General features: G+C 37.5%; 1 protein-coding gene across 1 annotated transcript in view; it reads right to left on the bottom strand.

Moving 5' to 3' along the window:
• LOC107595527 (transmembrane protein 211-like) overlaps positions 1-19171 on the bottom strand; it is a 45601-nt gene that overhangs the window by 24687 nt on the left and 1743 nt on the right. The gene's annotated exons all lie outside the window — the stretch shown is intronic.

Here is a 19171-nt window from a genome sequence, read left to right as displayed (position 1 = left end):
ATTTTTAATAAATCAGAACTCATCTTCCCTGCAAACAGGCTGACTGCACAGCTAACAGGATCTTGAATGTCACAATGGCAGGGAAAAATCAATTAAGAGCAGAAACTGCTCAACAATGTGAACCATGACACGATAAACGCACGCCTCCCATGGTGTCACAAATTAAGGTTTTTTTCCACTCATTGCTCAACGCTGCAAACACGTGTTATAGCCTAAATAGAAACTCTGCATACGCTTGCACCTGTTAATCGTTTATATTTTATATTAGTTCATGTTGCTTTTGTGCAATAGATGAATAACAATTTATTTGTTTTAGATATTTTACGTTTAGATATTTCTATTTTGCGGGAGTCCCGTGAATCATTTTATTCTCCCGCATCCCGCACACACACGAGTCTCTGCACTCGCCTATCAAGTCTTGTCCCGCGCCGCACTCTGTTGCGTCGGGTCTCGCGGGAGCAGGTCTGTAATCCACTGGCACTTGACTCGACAATGCGTGTGCAACATCCTTTTTACAATCTCTAGATTATAAAACACTGCATTCTGTCATGTAACGCGGCAGTAACGTATAGAGACCTCGGGATGTAACTATACTCTAATTACTATTTTGAAAATTATAACACGTTAAATTACTCCGTTACTAAAAAAGTAATCAAATTACAGTAACGCGTTACTAAGTAATGCATTACTGCCCAACACTTTTACTAACAGGCATGCTAATAAGCAACTAGTGAGAACTGGTCCCAATACTAAAGTTTTAATAATTATATATTACATAATTTGGTAGTAAAAGTAAACTGTTGCACATTTTATTGGTGCAAAGATGAGTATGTGTATTTGTACAACATTTGCAACTGCTTTTTATCACTTAAATTAGAAGCACCACAGTTACTACTTTGTTTAGTCTTTTACATAGGGACAACTGAGCTGACATTTATTTTTAAAAATTTTAGAACACTATGGGCCTGTTTACACCTGGTCACTTCATGAGTTTCCTCTATTAAAATACCAGGTATAAATGCCCCCCAAATGCTTTCAGAGAAGGATTTAAATCTGATCGCTCAAACCACTTCAGGAGGTGGTCTGGGATGCATTCCATTGATCTTGAAATGATCTGATAATGAGTCAAATGCAGCACATACAGTATTCTATTGCTCGTTGAGGAGAACATTAAATTTGCCTATAGCGTGGGAATTGAAGATCGGATTTATATCCGTTTTGCCAAGACACGTTTATGTGGCCAAGTGTAAATGGAATAATTTTAACAAATCAGGAAGATATCCCATCACTAAAAACACATTAAGTGACCAAGTGTAAACTGTATAAGGCTAATGATACGTGGGGCAACGTTTTGAGAAATTTTGCTAAGCAACTTTTTTTGAGCAGTGACGTTTGGGCACTTTCCCACTAAGAATGGGAACAAATTTTTATCTGGATATTTTAGATCAGTCGTGGGCCCTGTGCTTCACCTGGTTGGTTGCCCGCTGATGGCACCATTAACGAAAGTTCCCCAGCAACATTGCTCAAAAAGTTGCCCCATGTATCATTAGCCTAAGTGTGTCCCATTTGGTAATGAAAAGTTCTAGACTTGTGTTCCTCACACCTACTTGAACACTTGGGCAAAAAATTGGAAATATATCATGCAAGTAAACAAGTGGTCAAGTGCAAAGAATGCAAAGGTGGGTATTTGGGCAGGCCCAGTCTCAAAAGTGTGGTTTGAAACTGCCCCCGTTTCCCATCTTAACAAACATGTAACCAATCCTGTTAACTTGCGGGGTGGGGCTTTTTATATTATTATCTTCACCAGTCATAGGTTTCTATTTACAACATTTTGTGCAGCGCTAAGCAATGTAGCCAATCTTCTATACCAGAAGTCTTCTATACCATAACAGTTTGGATTGACCACAGAGAAAACACTTGAAATACAGCATGTCCTAAGAACTTTTACGACACTTTTTAAGGTATATTAGAAGCTCTAGTCACTATAAGCTGTCATTGTATGGAAAAAAAACTTTTGTTTTTCATTGAATATCCCTTTTCCACAGAAGTACAATGGATTATGAATGTTGTTTTATTATGACTAGTGCTGGGCGGTATACCGGTTCATACCGAATACCGGTGTTTATTTGTGTTATGATATGAATTTTTAAAATACCGCAATACCGGTGTATGTCGCTTAAACAATGTTCGGAACGCGACACTGTTTGAAAGGGGTCCCTTTTCACTGGTGCACTGTGGTGAGGGAACAGATGTATGTGTTACTAAGTGTGAAAGTTCCGAAACTGAAGCTGTAGAACTAATAGAACGTGATGACACAGAAGAACTCCTCCACAATATCCACACTGACCGCCACAAATATCCACCGCCCCCTGCCATCAGCTCCCGCGTCTCACACACTCACAAGCGCGCCTTTAGCACTAGATTTAGCAACTTTCAGACCCTTTTAGCGGCTTTTTTCCATAGAATATTCGACTTTTTTGGATAAACCTTAGCTATGGTTCAGTTGGGAAGATTTCGCCAGTGCTGTCCCGCGAACGCGAGGTCTGACTTTCCCGGAGAAGTGTCGCCTCTCTCGGCGTCTGTTCTGTGCAGTGAGCGGCAGAGAAGCACCGCAGCCGACTCGTCAATAAATGAGTACAAAACAGCATTTCCTAGCACCTGTCACTTACTGATTGTTTGGAATTATAAATATGAGCGTAGTTTGTCTGTTAATATCACATGCACTTTTTTGTTTGTTGTTTTTTTTAGTTTGTTACTCAGACACAGGCAGTGCGCTGCATGAGACAAAAAAGTAATATAACCAAAACAACCGCATAACCGCTCTTTAGTGTAGATGCATGTTGATTTTATCAGACGCTATTTAGTGTGGTATTTTTTGACAATATTCACTCATCATGACAGTAAAATAGGCCATTCCAAGTCAATATACTGCAGTTTTTCCTCTCTCAATCAGTACAAAATATGGTTCACACCCGGTCATGCATGAAAAAAAATACCGTCATGTACCGTGAAACCGGTATAATTTTGAAAAATACCGTGCTATAAATTTTTGGTCATACCACCCAGCACTAATTATGACTGCATCACATCACCCACAATTCCCTCTTAGTCCATGCACTGCTAACGTTGTTAATCTCCCTTAATCCTATCCCAGACTGGCAACTCAATCCATCACAGCTCACTCTACTGTCCAAGCAGCTGTTTGTTCAAAAGCATCAGAGTCTTGGCTACAAATACCATTATATAGCATTTGCATAAAGCCAGGAAAAACAAATCTAAAATCCCAGGCCCAATGATTTCAAACACTGTGACAAATACTGAAGCTTCTATATTTCGCAAAAGCCAAATTGCTTTCAGGCTGGTCTGCCTGCTAGAATATTCCAAATCAGACAGGCAGGATTGTGATTAGCCTTGAGCCGCGAAGAACCCAAACAGATGAGCTCTGATCGATGTCTGAATTTAAACCAGTTTATAACAGTATTGTGGTTTCTCACAATGTTTGAGATTAGGCCTGGACACGAATGATTTCTAACTCGCAGAGATTCAGAATTGAACCAAAATGGCTCAATTAACAAAAATGGCTTTCCTGAATTTACACTGAATCTGAATTGAGGCAGAAAACATGATTTTTGAAATTAATTTAAATAGAAATAAATACATTACTGTCATTTTAATTAGAAATATCAAGACTTTCAAGGTTGGTCGGTCGGTTGGTTTTCAATTTGTGATTTGCAATTCTGTAGTGGACAATTGGATGGATTGATAGATTTGTATTCTCAAGTGGATGGATGGATTGATAAATGGATAAATGGACTCACAATTCTGTAATGGATGGATGGATGGACGGCTGGAGGGATGGATGATGGACTCAATTCTGTAGTGGATGTATGGATGGATTTGGAATTCTGCAGTGGATGGAAGGAAGGAAGGAAGGATGGATTGATAGATTTACAATGCTGTAGTGGACGAACAGATGGATGATTTGTAATTCTATAGCAAATGGATTCACAATTCTATAGTGGATGGATGGATGGATAGATTTGCAATCAATTCTGCAGTGTAAGATTAAACTGCCTACACTTTTGCGCTCAAAAAGTGTTTATTTCCTGTTTATTAAGTTTTTATGTGGCAACCACTCTGATCACAGTTTCTCAACACTATTGTGAGAACACAGTCTCTATTATTTACTGTTATCTATCATGCCAGCATGCTATGCTATCCAAACTGTCGCCATATCTCTGCCACAGATGCTGACACTGAGCTCTCTCATCCACAATCCTCTCACTGCTGTTCCCAAAGGAATCCAAACCCATTTTAATATGTGCCGTGTATTATCAATAAACCACAGCCAGATCAAATCCCATCAAACGCTGAGCTCACAATGTCACTCTTCTGTTGCTCTTTATTGCATTCAACATTTTGCTACAATTAGAGCATCTTGTTTTGAGTTCCTGAGGGAACAAAGCCTTGAGATGGTGAGGTCAATGTAGAGGGCATTCACGGAGAGAACTGCTCTAAACTGATAAGTAGTCAAAGACCTTCATTCTCATAATTGACATGTTTATTTAAGGCTGTCATGGTTGTGATTTTTTTTTAATTCATCAAAAGTGACAGTAAAAACACTTATAATATTACAAAATATTTATATTTCAAATAAATGCTATTATTTGATGAATAAAAAGTTCAAAAGAACAGCATTTATTTGAAATAGAAATATTTTGTAATCACAATATGTCTTTCCGGACCTCTTGTGATTGAATCACCAGAGATGGATGTTAATACAAGTTGTAAACAGGGCTGAAGTAAAAAAAAAAAAAAAAAAAAATTGAAAAAATGGGAAGGACACTAATTTGCTTCCCCATCCTCTCTGGGCTTGATCTGATTTGGAGGTAACTTCTCTCCAGAGTCCTGCTCCACAAACACAACTCTTATATATCTCTTACCTGCAAGCGACCATCCCACACAATAGGAGGATATTTCCATTAGCCAGAGGGTTTGTTGATTCACTGAATGTCCTGACAAGAACAAGAGAGCCATCCAGTTCTGCTCATCAATTTACATATTCCTTAAGGAAACAGCAAAACGTTTAAAAAAAAATTTTTTTTTTAAATCGCAGTTAGATTTTGTTTCATATTTTGTATACATTTTGTATTTTATATATAAGTACTAAAACAGAAAAAAACTCATTTTTATTTTAATATAGAATGAACATTACAGATTCTTTAAGGACTATGTAAACATATGTGCCGAACTGTACAGATAAAGGAGGAGAGCTCTAACTATGATCCTGTAAATCTGCAGTGAGAAAAACCTTGGGTCATGTACTGAGTGACTGACTTCGATCTGAAAGCTTCCTCCCCTTATGCTGCTCTGCTCTCAGTATAAATGCATGGAGCCGGGGTGTTGTATATCTCTCAGCCTGACAGCTGATCTGCTGGCCCCTGTGCCAGTTTAATATGTGGGTTCTCTCGGCTGGGACTGCCATGCGCCTGCTCTGCTCTGTGCACACTCTCTCTTATTCCTGCACTGAGAGGAAGAGAGAGACAGAGTGAAAGAGGGAGAGAGAGAAACTAGGCCTCATCCATCATTTCATTAGACAGCAATGTGGCGGCCATGATAAAACTCGCAGTTCGGTGGTTTGGTTCCGGGGGCTGAGAACCCTTAACAGGTTCAGATGCAGGAAATTACTGCTGCCTTCTCAAGATACAGACTACAAGGTCCTCCAGAAAAAAAAAAGTGTCACAGCATGTGTGTTGTGAGAGAGAGAATGGAAAGTGTGAGAGAGGCAAGGAGCTATTCTGTGAACTGTGAGCCCATCCCCTAGTGCATTAAAATTATATAGCATGTTAAATAAGTGGGTTTTAAACTGGGGTCCAGAGACTAGGGGTCTGTAGAAAATGTACAGTACTAAACTAAACTAAAATAAAACAATAAATAATAACAACAATTAATACATCTAGTTCCTGGCACAGGATGACAGGTCCTTTACATGTAATCTACTAGAAATCACATTGTGGCAAGTGGGGTGGGGCTGAGAGCCGTAGGAGCGGAGCGATGCCGGTGGAGTGAGTCATAATTAGCGACACCTGCGCCACTCACCGGTCTCGAGTCCCACGGACAAGCTCCGGAAGGATAAAAGGAGGAGTGACGACAGTGCAAGACCATAGAGGAGCAGGGGTGTATTCCAGAAAGTGGGTTTTGTTGGAATCTCAGAGTTTGTTAACCCCAGAAAAGGGAAACTCAAGTGTTTTCGGTTCCAATAAAAGACAAAACTAAACCTCTCGGTAACTTACTCTGTGAACCTAACCTGGTCGAGAGCAGGTTTTCTTCGGTAAACCCAGAGTTTCTTTCGGTCTTCTCCCCCTATTTAAAGCGCAAGCAATGTTTAAATACCTCATTCATTCGTTCACGCTGCAAAAATTGCTTTTATTGCTGAGATTTTTGCCTTATTTCAAGTACAAATATCTCAAAATTATTAAATCATGATGCATTTTCTATATAAGAAAAAATATACACGATATTTAGTCTTGTTTCCTGGGGTAAACAACTCAAATTAATTGCCAGCGGGGTAAGAAAAATAATCTTAATGAAAATGGAAACAAGATTATTTTTCTCACCGGACCACTTTCATTTTCATCATGCAGACACGGTGAATGTGACAAAAATGGCATGTCTTTTTATAAGGGAACCATTTACTTTAATTTGATCTAATTTATTTATTTTGCCATATCCACATGCATATTTATTTGAACGGTACCATTTTTAAATGTTTTAAAATGTTGTGACCTCTAAGTAACCTAATAATTAGAATTTCCTTTAGGGTTTCCAGTGTGGTTGGATGCATTGATTACACACATATTCTCACCATCACACCTTCTGAAAATGAAGCTGATTAGGCTACAGTATGGAATGGATGTCAGATGGAAGGGTAGAGCGAGATATATGCCGTAACCACCACCACAGCTGTTAAATAAACACAAATTATTCACTATTTATTTGGTCATCTTTATGTTCCACAAATACAAAAGCAACAAATTATTATTTTCCCTGTTGGATTTTAATATTGGTATTGTGGCAATCTCCTCATCTGTCAGTGATGCTGGTGCAGGTTCTCCCCCCATTTTACGAGTCTCCGCCCTCTTGCTGTTGGCTTCGGAATAGAAGTCAAATGTGAATTCATTTCCCTAATTAAAAAATGTAGCATGTTGGATTAGAGAACATTTAATTATGTGAAAAAGCATTAGACTATGTGGGAAAAGATATTGCACGTTGAAATAGATATACTGAATGATATTTACTGGATGTCAAATATTTGTAAAGTCATTTAACGTTAGCCTACACCCATTTTACACTTGAAGCTTTACCCGATTGAATTATGTTTTTATGTTTAATTTTTTTTCTGCCTGTGGGATACCATGAAAATTAATATTAGTTCAATAAATTACCTTTCTGCCCATTTTCACCTCTGATAACATTGATTTAGAATTTAAATTACGTATTCTGTAGTATGTGGAAGTCTTTTTGGCAGGAGCTGTTACCATGGTAAATCATAATTTCGGAGCTCCATTGATCATGGCTTTTCAAAGTCGTGGCGCACGCGCTAAACTCAGAGTCAACATACTCAGAGTGGACTGAACTAACTCTGATCAGCTGTTCAGAAACCGAAAACTCAAAGAGTTTCCCATCTCAGGGTAAATCAACTCAGAGTTCAAGTTTTCACTCAGAGTTTGTTGAACCTCCTTTCTGGAATACACCCCAGGCCTGGATGTTTGTTGTGTTTTTATTTTGTTTGTTTGTGCAGTCGTCCGTGAGGGGCTGCCCCTTTATTTTCATTTTGTGTTTATTTTATTATTAAATTGTTTAAAGCTGCAGTCCGTAACTTTTTTGGGTTAAAAATGATCTGAAATCAATATTTGAGCAAGTACATACCCAGCCAGTGTCCAAACCTATCGCCTTACTTTACCCTGATTCACAATGGTTAGCTTTAGGGTTGCCAGGTTTTTGCAACAAAACCCTCCCAATTGCTATTCAAAACTAGCTAGCTATTCAAAACGTTTTGAGGGGGGTTCCCCGGTAAAAATCACATTCTGGGGGGTAAAATACACGTTTTTCGGCAGAGATCCTCCAGTAAAATCCGCATTTCAGGGGCTAAATATCACGTTATTGGGGTCACTCCAACCCGCGGACATGAAAAACAACCCACGGCAACAGTGTTAAAGAAGCCCAATTCCGCGGGAAAACCGCGGACTTGGCAACACTGGTTATCTTATAATACTGTTTTCTGATTTGAGCTTTACTGGTAGGAATTTGAAGGGAAATTCGAGCATGCTGCCAGTTCATTACATCACGTCTGTAAACAAAGAAGTTGTCCCGGCTAGTAGGCTATCGCATGTGAGGATCCTGCAGGTGGCGGATCATTTATAGCCTTTTCTCAAAGCAGCTGGAATAATTAAATTTATTTTGATGGCAGATTGTAATCCAGAAAGAATTATGTGTTCATGAAACACCTGTGACTGAAATTAAATTATAATCCAGATTTAAATGTGCATCTGATTACAGATAGCCTGGAATTACACAAGTTTTATATTTTAAAGAGAGCAGTTCGAAGGAAGAATAATTTTTGTTTTGGGTTAAAATAATTTCTTAATGTGAAAATCGAATGGTATGACAATTAGAGATTAGACTTTACAGAAATTGAAATCTACATGCGAATACAAACTATATACACACAAGTATAGTATCCACAACGGTTCATTGACTGACAGCCACACATACTCCTCAAAACATTACATTCATCTGCTCTGGAGCCATGCTGGTGCACAATGAAGATAATTACGCAAATAACTGCAATTGTAGGTTTTCAAACAGAGATGACGTCAAAGAGGCAAAACCTATGGACTGCTGCTTTAAATATTTGCCAGTTCCCATCTCCTTCCCGTATCTATGAACTTTGCTACACCGGTGCCGAAACCCAGGAGGAAGGAGGGACACGCTGTCAGAGACCCCTTCCTGCTGAGGGGGGTTGCAGTGCTGAGAAGGTCGGGCAGCATGAAGGAGCGGACCCCGCCAGTGGCTGCCCAGGTGCAACAGGTGGGATGGAAGGCTTGCTGCCGTGCTCCGGGGTCGAGGAGGGATGGCTGCCGTCCGAGAGGGAGCGAAGGATCACATACTTGCTAAATAGGTACTTCTTTTGAATAAGTAATTACTTTGTGACCATTAAAAAGTATGTTGTATATGGTATGGATGTGTGAGGTATAAATGCAATTCAGACATGCTAAATGTTGTCATTGTCATGTGACCTACTAGTGTCAGTTGGTTATCGCTTTACTGACATTCGCTCTCCTGTGGCATCATGGGATAGAGTGTTCAATGAATACTCACTTCAAAATCAAAAATAGATTTAGAACTATTATTAAGACTTTATAGTTACCGTGATGGTTTTTTATCTTCCTTGGTATGAACAGCCCTTACATCTATATGTTTTTTTTGTCCCATTGTATCGCCTACCAGGAGAAATACAATTTAAAGCATCAAAAGTGTCTGTAGCACAAACTATGCAGGATGAGTTACCCAGTAAATTCTATCACTCAGGGTTCAAGATTTTAGGAAAAACCCTAACGGTCCTAGTGAAGACAGCATTGCTTTAATATCAGTCCAACATTCAATGTCTTACCGTTCTGTCACATCTAACAGTTTGAGTGAGACTTTACCGGTTGGCAAGCATTACTTCCTCCACACCCCGCTCTTCCAGCGCATTCATCGCTGTTCAACCACTGTAGCCCAGGGCAGAATGACTTCCTCAACAAGAACAAATAACTCAGCCTGTCAACAGCACACTTGTGCCCATGGGGACTTGGACACTGATGGAAAGAAGCTCTATTAGTGATTATGGGTCTTCTTACTTTAAGGCATCCAGACATGATGATGAAAAAGTGCAACTGGATATAGCCTGCCATCAAATCATGATAATAAAAGACCAAATTTTAGATGAACACAAAACCTAATAAAGTTTAGACATGATGACAGATATGATCCTTATGGTTTTTTTTTTTACCACCAAAACACATTGTTTTAATTTAAGCAACCCCTTTTCACATATCATACTCATACTAGTGGTTTTAAGATTAAAATTGTTAAATCAGTCTTCTGCTTTCACTGTATTTACAGATCCAACAATCATCATCGTATAAATATGTACTTTCAAAAGGGACAAAAATACGCACTGGATAGCTGGCCAATCAGAGCACACCTCGCTTTTTCAGACCGATGAGCTTTTGAAAAATTGACGGTTCAGAAAGGCGGGGCATAGAGGAGAAACAATCATGTACAGTATGCAGAAAATAATGTGTTTTTTTAACCTTAAACCGCATAAACACATTTCATTACACCAAATACACAAAATAATGTTCTTTTTAGCAACATCATATGACCCCTTTAATGGGAGTTTTTGAGAGTGCTTGAACTCTAAACTGAAGTCAGTGAAAATGTTCTTTGCTCTCTTTCTGTATTATGAAAGTGTTATGATTTTAGCCTAACTTATAATGTTTTTATTAAATTCACATTAAATACAAAGTCAGTCGTACTAAAAATATTTTATGGCATCAACAGCCATTAACTTCCATGGTATTTTCTGGAAGTCAGTGGCTGTTGGGATGTTTGGTAACCAACATTCTTCAAAATATCTTAATTAAGAAAGAAATGTATGCAAGTTTGGAACAGCTTGGGGTTGAGTAAATGACAGAATTTTCATATTTGTGTGAGTTATCCCTTTAAAGTGTAATATGTCTGGAACCACATGAAGAAACAGAAAAACAGAACGTTGACAGTTCTTCTGGATTTAGTCTGTGTCAGTTTGTTCTGTTTCTTCATGTGATTCCAGACAGACTGGATGATGATGAGATCAGATCTCTGTGTGGAGCACTGGCTGTTGTCAGACTCCTTGTGCAAACAAAAAATCTCACTGGATTATTACAATTAATGGCAAAATGAATGTTTGGAAATGTAAACTGATATTTCCTACTGACACACTACAGCAAAAAATAGAAATAACTGACTTAAAACCATTTTTTAGCTGGTGAAAATACTAGTGTTCTAATAATTTTGGCCACCACTGTACATGTGTCATTGGTGCTTGAACCCCGATAATCGCCACTTATAGCTTCAACAGATCTTCATCAACAAATAATTTTCTATGTTAATAAACATTTAATGTGCAGAGACAATTAGGTGAGCAATGTCAATAATTACAACTATTTTTCCTAAAAAGGCTTTCAGGAGGTGCCCGATCCTGCCATTGGTTTAAATGGCAGGATTAACCAAACTCACACCATTGGTTAATTCAGAAGTCAACCAAACAAACACCCAAATATACTCAATGTTGAAAGCAGCACAGAGCCACAGTATTTATGCTCTTTGAGGAATCAATCTACCAATGACTTACAGTTGTCTCACAACCCTCTACATTGCGAGTAGATCACTCGCATATGCTACTAAATCTTCACTCTGGGCGACTAAATGATGTCTAATATTAGCCAACTGCTAATAAATTCTCAGGTTTTACTCGACAGTGTGAGTTGGAGGCTAAGTATAAGTTTAGCTCAGATATATTTTCTCTTGCCGAACACTCTCTGACTGAGCGCATCAGAGTTTCACTCTCCACCAAGCGATCTGTGCTGTTTTTCAGTTCATCTGAATGGATGTGCAATGCACCTGTATTTAACACACTGTAAACTCTAGTGTGAAGGTGCACGCTTTGTTTCACACACGCAGCGAGAGAGAGAGAGAGAGATAGAGAGCGAGAGAGAGAGAGAGAGAGAGAGAGAGAGAGAATTGACGCACTATATGTAAAGGATATTCTTTGTTGTATTTTCCTGTCAAAATAACAGAGTTCCTTTGGAATTCTTCAGCTTTTAAGAACTACCGCTTTCTCCAGTAGTGGGCGGAACTAATGCGCAAATGGCAATCTCATTGGCTGGCGATCACCTATTATCGTCCCTGTTTAGATTTCAGCAAATCAATTCGAGCGAACGCACACAGCCTGATTAATATTCATGAATCCAGTAGCTCATTAATCCTTGGTGCGTTTTATATTGTTCTTATTAGTAGAATTCGTATCATTATCATCTTATCAGTATTTTTGTTAGTTTTTCCCCAATTTTTTTTTTTTACAGAAACACTGAATGACCAAAAAAGCACCACCACCAGTCCGAAGTTCAGTTAAAATGACTACCCAGTCAACACGTGAGATCATGCGATGATCACAGTGATATCACACCATTCTCATACGGTGATACTCGCAGTGTGAGTAATATGTGAGCTCATTTTGAATTCAAAATGTTGAGCAGCTTGAGAGGAGGCAGTTCAAATGTCTGTCACCGAGGAGGCTTTCTATATCCTGTAAGAACCTTCTCCAAACATACAACTGACTTCCAGACACAGCCTTCGATGAAACCAACTGAAATACAAAAGACATTTTGTTGAAAGAATCTTTCGTGATCTCAGCAGAGAATGATTAAACAACTCCACAAACAGCATCACCAGCTTCACTCATTATTAACCAGACTGACTTTATTTCTGTCAGACATCTACAAAAGCGCTTATTGAGAATTAACAGAGATTAAGATGATGATGTTTTATAGTTTCATTTGACGCTACCATCAATGTGATTAGGGTTTGCTTTAGTTTATAACATAATATTTTTTGGGGCTGTTGTAACGGTGTTTGTAAAGCACAATTGTTACGTCAAGGAATACCAAAAAGAGACTGCAACTAGGTGATATCGGTTTGTTATTGATAACACAATCATCACCTAGATTCAGTACGCAGTCTTTGTGAGAAGTTATTAATCTAAAGTTGCTAATTTTAATAGCTCTTTGATTATACAATGTAGGAGCCAACAGTGTAATAATTTATGAAGAATTTTAAAAGCATGATATGTCACAAGCATTTTGAACTGCTGTGTCATTTAAAAACAGAGAAATATCAAGAATCAGTGTATGAATCTCAACAACAATGGTGACAATCAAAAGCTTCACGCTGCAATGCATGCTGGGTACCTAGTCTCTGAGCAGTGAGTGCACTTTGACCTCACATTAGTATGAGCACACATTGAGGGCGCTGTGAGGTTACACTTTTAGCTCACTGTGACCTCACTTTGTGACCTCATCACGAGTATCCTGGGAGCTCATGGTGACATCACTGTGAGATCAAATTGTTGACTGGGTAATATGCATTCATACATGGTTATCTAGTTTTAATTCTAATTACTAAAGTTCTAACATTAAATAATATTGATGATCATATTATAATGCTTGACTGACTGATGTTAAGAGTGTACTTCCAGATATTTATAAAACTGTGCCATTTTACAAACAAAATATATATATATATACCAACATTTGATATGTTATCTATATTCTATTGTGAATAAAATATAAGTTTATGAAATTTGTAAATTATTCCATTCCTTTTTTACTCACAATTTGTACAGTGGTCCCAACTTTTTTGGAATCGGGTTTGTATGTATATATATATATTAGTCTGGCGAGTAAACTAAAAAATGTACTATCCAATGGCGATTCAATTGCCAAGGTGTTCGTAGAGGGCCGTCTCAGCACATTAAACTGAGAGGAGAAAGTATTTTAACACTGAAAACATAATAATGCACATCAACTTTAAAGATGTGCATTTTATAGCTTACTCAGAAACATTATCAAACCCTTCACCTCCAAAACAACAAAGATGGCAATGCTAACAATGCTCATAAATAAATGATTCAGCAGTCAGAGCTGTGTACACTCAGTTATGTACTGAAGCATTTAGCAGAAGCCGCGCACACATCACTGCCAAACGTTGCTCCCAAATCCATTCCTTTCTTTCCTCCTGTAATGCCTTGAGTATGGACAGAACATCTTTATCCTCCGTGCTTCAAATTCTTCTACAAATTCAAGAAATGCAATTTATTATCTTTTTAAATGCTAATTTTTTTTATCCATACATAAATCATAAGACACAAGGTTGCTTGTGCTTCAGAGAAAACAGAGAGAGAGAGAGAAAGAGAGCTTTAGGGTATTAAGGGAACAAGAGGAAGACTACTGTGTTCTGTATTATCTGAAATGAAAAAGGTCTGTTGAAAACAGGGCAACACAGATGCTAAACTACATTACTATGGACTTTATATATGTCCATCTGGGACAACTGAAAAAAAGAATGTACTAATTAAAATTGAATACCATGAAGAGGATCGTGTAAGATGTATTTTTAGAGGCAGGGTAGAGATGTAGCTTAATTTAAAAACAATTGAAATCAATAGAAAGCCTCTGCAAAGCAATCAAAATATTATATAATTTGTATACAAGAAAAAAAAACTCATGAGCTTATATTAAAATCTCTTTTTACTTAAATCTAAGCACAGTTGGTGACCTTGCTGAGATCTGTGTTAAACATCTCCATTTACTGCTCTGCATTTATCTTTTAGCTGTTTAGGAGCATCAGCTGAGATATTAGAGAGTTCTTGTGTGTGATTTTTTCTTTCTATTGGTTGTTTACTGACAACACAACTTTTGCCTTAAACTCTTTAATTCCTTGAAGAACCTTAAACATCCATGGATTCTTTCCATTTTAAATGTTCTTTATAATGGAAGTAGCTTCTTTAGATTATTCAAATGTTCTTCACACTGTTCACTGAAAGATTCTTTGGCAAACCAAAAATGGTTCTTCTATGAAATGCAAAAACCCATTTTTGGAACATTTATTTTAAAGATACTGTCATAAGAAATTTGATCCTTATTGGAAACCATGAATAGAATACAACAGGTCTAAACACCTCCTTACATGGCAAAAAAGTAACCGAATATAAAAAGAAATAATAATACTAAAAAAAAAAAAAAAACATCTGGCCACAACTTTAGCGAATGGGTGTCCTCTTTTCTTTCTGACATATTTCATAACTTTGTTCAATTAACAAAATGAACACTGTACAGAGCTACAGTTTTAGTTCAAACGTATTTCACACATAAATCTCTATTATGTCAGGAGCTGTCAATATGAGCCCACTTTGCACATCCATCACAATAAATCCACATTTTCATTTATGCAAAACAATCGGTTTCAATAGTACAGGTGTTTAGAAAAGAGCTATATTGTTTTTGTTGCCAGGTAGTTAAGGAAAAAACTACATCCTAGGAGCCTTTTACTCCAGGTGACCTTTAGCCTTATCATCTCTATCATGGAAAACAGTACATGTGAGGGGCCAAATCTTACTAAATGCTACATATTTTAAGGTCAAACTGATTTGCAAGGTGAAAAAACATTGAATGGTCAAATACAAGTGAAACACTTTAAAAAATGTTTGTTAAAAAGGCTTTTGTTAAATATGTTTGTTTCGATATCCTGACAGTGAGACAGCTTGGGGCCCGTTCTTCGTACGTCGCTAACTCCGTTAGCTGGATTTGATTGTTGACCATTTGGCATGATCTTGGATTGTTTGGTTCTTCGAAGCTCATCCCGAAGTTGATGTCATAGCAACAGGTCCGTAAGTAATCAGTTCTGTGAATGACTGTATGGTATGCCACATGCACTGTAATATGATTTATATTAAATATAAAATTTACAAATGAAAAGAGCAGCATGATCATTTTATAAAGTATGCGTTCATATGTGTTAAGGCCAAGATTTTCGCTGGAGGAAACAGCTGTGGTGTAATGAGGTGCCAGCGAAAACTTTACAGTAGATGGGAAACCGATTGCTCCTTCGTGACCTTTTGTAAGCTCTATTTATGACAAAGAACTGCACAGATACAGATATTATAACAATCTATCGATAAACACACACCTTGTGTGTTGTGTCCTCCATTTCTGTTTGAGTCCGCTCGCGCTGCGCCGCTCGTACAGACGGGGAGGAGACGAAGTCTGCCGCCATTTTCATATGAAATTTAAAGTGGATTGACTCTGAGGCGATCACAAATTTGTGTACAGTTTATGGAGCTAATCGCTATAGCCCCGCAAAAAAAAAAACTCATATTGGCACCGGGTTTTGGTACCCCTTAACCCTACTCAGAAGTGATGCACGCGGAAACGCAGCGGAGAGATCAAAACAAAACACTGGTCACTAATTAGAAGTACAAAACGAGGATTTGTAAAGAAGAATGTCGGAGGATTTCGATATAAGCCAAGAGGAGACATTGCTAAAGTAAGGAAACTTTGCTAGCTACATTAAAGTGATTATTAAGTTTTGAATATGGATATTTTTCTTACAAAAACGCATCGATTCACTACAGAAGGCCTTTGTTCACCCCCCGGAGCCGTGTGAGACACTTTTTTTTTAATGGATGGACGCTTATTTAACTTGTTTTGGACTGAAGCATGCAACACCCGCTGAGTGCCATGAAACCGCTTGAAAGATCAAAGCCAATTTTTAATATAACTCCAGCTGGATTTCTTCTGAAAGAAGAAAGTCATATACACTTAGGATGACTTGAGGGTGAGTAATTTATCGGCTTATTTTCATTTTTGGGTGAACTAACCCTTTAAACCTGCTCAGGAGCAGGCTTATTTCATGTAAACAGGATTAGATTGCATCTTTTTAAGCAGAATTGATACTTAAAATCTGTCCTCTACCACAGCTACTTTATTAAAAGAGTACCCTACTAATCCAGGGACAATAATTTAAAATAATAATCATTTAAAAATGTATTTAAAGATTATATAATAATGTTGTGTAGTCTTTAATACTATAGACAGCCAGTTTTACTCACTGAAAGATTTATTCGTCATAAAATTATTACTTCATAATTGTATTCGAGTCTTACACACATGCTATACAGATAATGTAGAGTCGTGCATTAATTTGAATGATGACAGCTATTATGGGAGTGGCTTGATGGAGCACAGGAGATGCAGATAACATGATCCTGACCCTTAAGAAACTTTAATTAATGCTGTCACGTAACAAATCTGTTCAGATATCAAATTAAATGAATTGCTAATTACTACATTGAAATAAAAATGTAAAGCCTGTACAAACATTAGAAATCGTGAATATAAATTAAAAAAAATTTAAATAAAATAAAAACAGTGCACATTTCATTTACCTATTATAACATTTATGTTGTTTTGTTCGCTTGGCTGTTTCCTTATAAAAGTCCAAAAATGTGTCAAGTTTTTCGTCAGGTGTCTTTTTTAATTATATGATGTCATTACGTTGCTGTCTTGCCGCCAGCCAATCGCTGCATTGCTGATCGTGGTTTTGAGTAACGATACATAGCCCTTTTTAAACCAACCCATGAACGCGCAATTATCTCAGATAACGCAATCCAGCCATACTAATCATCAACAACAGGTGCGTTCGGAGAACCCAATTAGTCAGATCCTGATTAGCGTGATGATTAACATACTTTCCAGAAGGCCAACAATTCACTAAAAAATTTTTTTTATTGGTCTTATGAAGTATTCTAATTTGTTGAGATAGTGAATTGGTGGGTTTTTGTTAAATGGGAGCCAAAATCATCACAATTAAAAGAACCAAAGACTTAAACTACTTCAGTCTGTGTGCACTGAATTTATTTAATACACGAGTTTCACAATTTGAGTTGAATTACTGAAATAAATGAACTTTTCCACGACATTCTAATTTATTGAGATGCACCTGTATATCAGATATCATGACATTTCATCTCGGATGCATTAAGCGACGTACGAAGAGTGGGCCCCTGGTTTCAATATCAAAAACAATGTGGTATTTATATTGTATTTTTTATTCCTGAAAATGGGTGAAAATGAACCTGATACAATGGAAAAGATAAAAGAGTGAAATAAAAGCTGTAACCTCTTGGGCATTTCATATAAGTGAAAGAAATATTATATGTTTGCTATTATAATGATCATATAGTTGCACAGAAGCAGTAGGTGCAGTGAAAAGACTCTATGATGAAGCTGCTGTAGGCAGATGTTCCCCAAGGACAAATCAGCTCTGAATTTACAAACATTAGTATGACAGTCCGATAAAGCCTGCTAAACACTCAGTGTTTGACTAACCTCTCCAGAAATCTTGAGCCTTATTTGACACAGTCCCGTTTGCTCAGATGATGGACTTTCTCAAATGACCCAGTTTTAAGACACACCAGATAATTTGTAAACTTTACAAGGTTGTAAACTGCAAAAGGAAATTTCAACAGGCTATGTAACTATGTTTTCATTTTTACCAGTAGGACTGATCAGCATTTACTGGGATGGTCCAAATTCAACTCTTGTTTTATGAGCTTTGAATTATTGAAAATGACTGATGCACTTTGCTGCTAAGAATAGACCCATGTCAAATGAGCAAAACTATGCCCTGCACTGAGACAAGCAATGTTTGCTCTTCTTTCCCATCATAAACAAGGAATGTGCCAAGAGCCATCTATGCCATGTGATTATATATTTTACTTTCACAATCCATGTTTTTTTTCCCCAAAGCAAGAGTGTATGAAGGTGATTATTCAAAAGGAAAATCTTTCAAAAGGAAACTTCTTCACACTATGGTTTTGTCTTTGTTAAAACATTCATTACATGTCCTAGAACAGGGGTGTCCAAACTCGGTCCTGGAGAGCCACTGTCCTGCAGAGTTTAGCTCCAACCCCAATTAAACACACCTGCACCAGCTAATCAAGGTCTTGGGCATACTAGAAACTGGCAGCCAGGTGTGTTGAGGCAAGTTGGAGTTAAACTCTGCAGGACAGTGGCCCTCCAGGACCGAGTTTGGACACCCCTGTCCTAGAATAAAGATCTGAATATAGACTTGACCAACCAACCAAGAGGTATAATCTAATTTGGCATGATGATGTGGATTCTTGATATTGTGTGTGATTGTAATGAAAATTGTTTCACTTTTTTGAGACTGCCTTCAAGAGGATGTTTGGATAAGCCTTGGAGTTGCTAACGAAAGCATCAAATAACTTCCAGTGTATAAAAATTAAAATATATCTATTCTTTCTGATTTAGATTTACAAATACGGACAAAGCTACTCTCGTTATGTTAAAAAAAAAATAATAATAATAATAATGACATTATTTATGATGTTCAAACTTTCACTATTCTGTCTTGGCAAAGAGGTGCTCCTCTCACATCAAAACTTTTTAGAGAAACTCAACTCAACTAAAATGCTGGCATGATGGTAAAGTCATTTTCATCTATT

Source organism: Sinocyclocheilus grahami, unplaced genomic scaffold (genome assembly GCF_001515645.1).
Source record: "Sinocyclocheilus grahami isolate Dianchi unplaced genomic scaffold, SAMN03320097.WGS_v1.1 scaffold203.1, whole genome shotgun sequence".
Classification (NCBI taxonomy): Eukaryota; Metazoa; Chordata; class Actinopteri; order Cypriniformes; family Cyprinidae; genus Sinocyclocheilus; species Sinocyclocheilus grahami.
The sequence above is the reverse complement of the archived record's forward strand: the minus strand, read 5'-3'. Positions and strand labels throughout refer to the sequence as shown.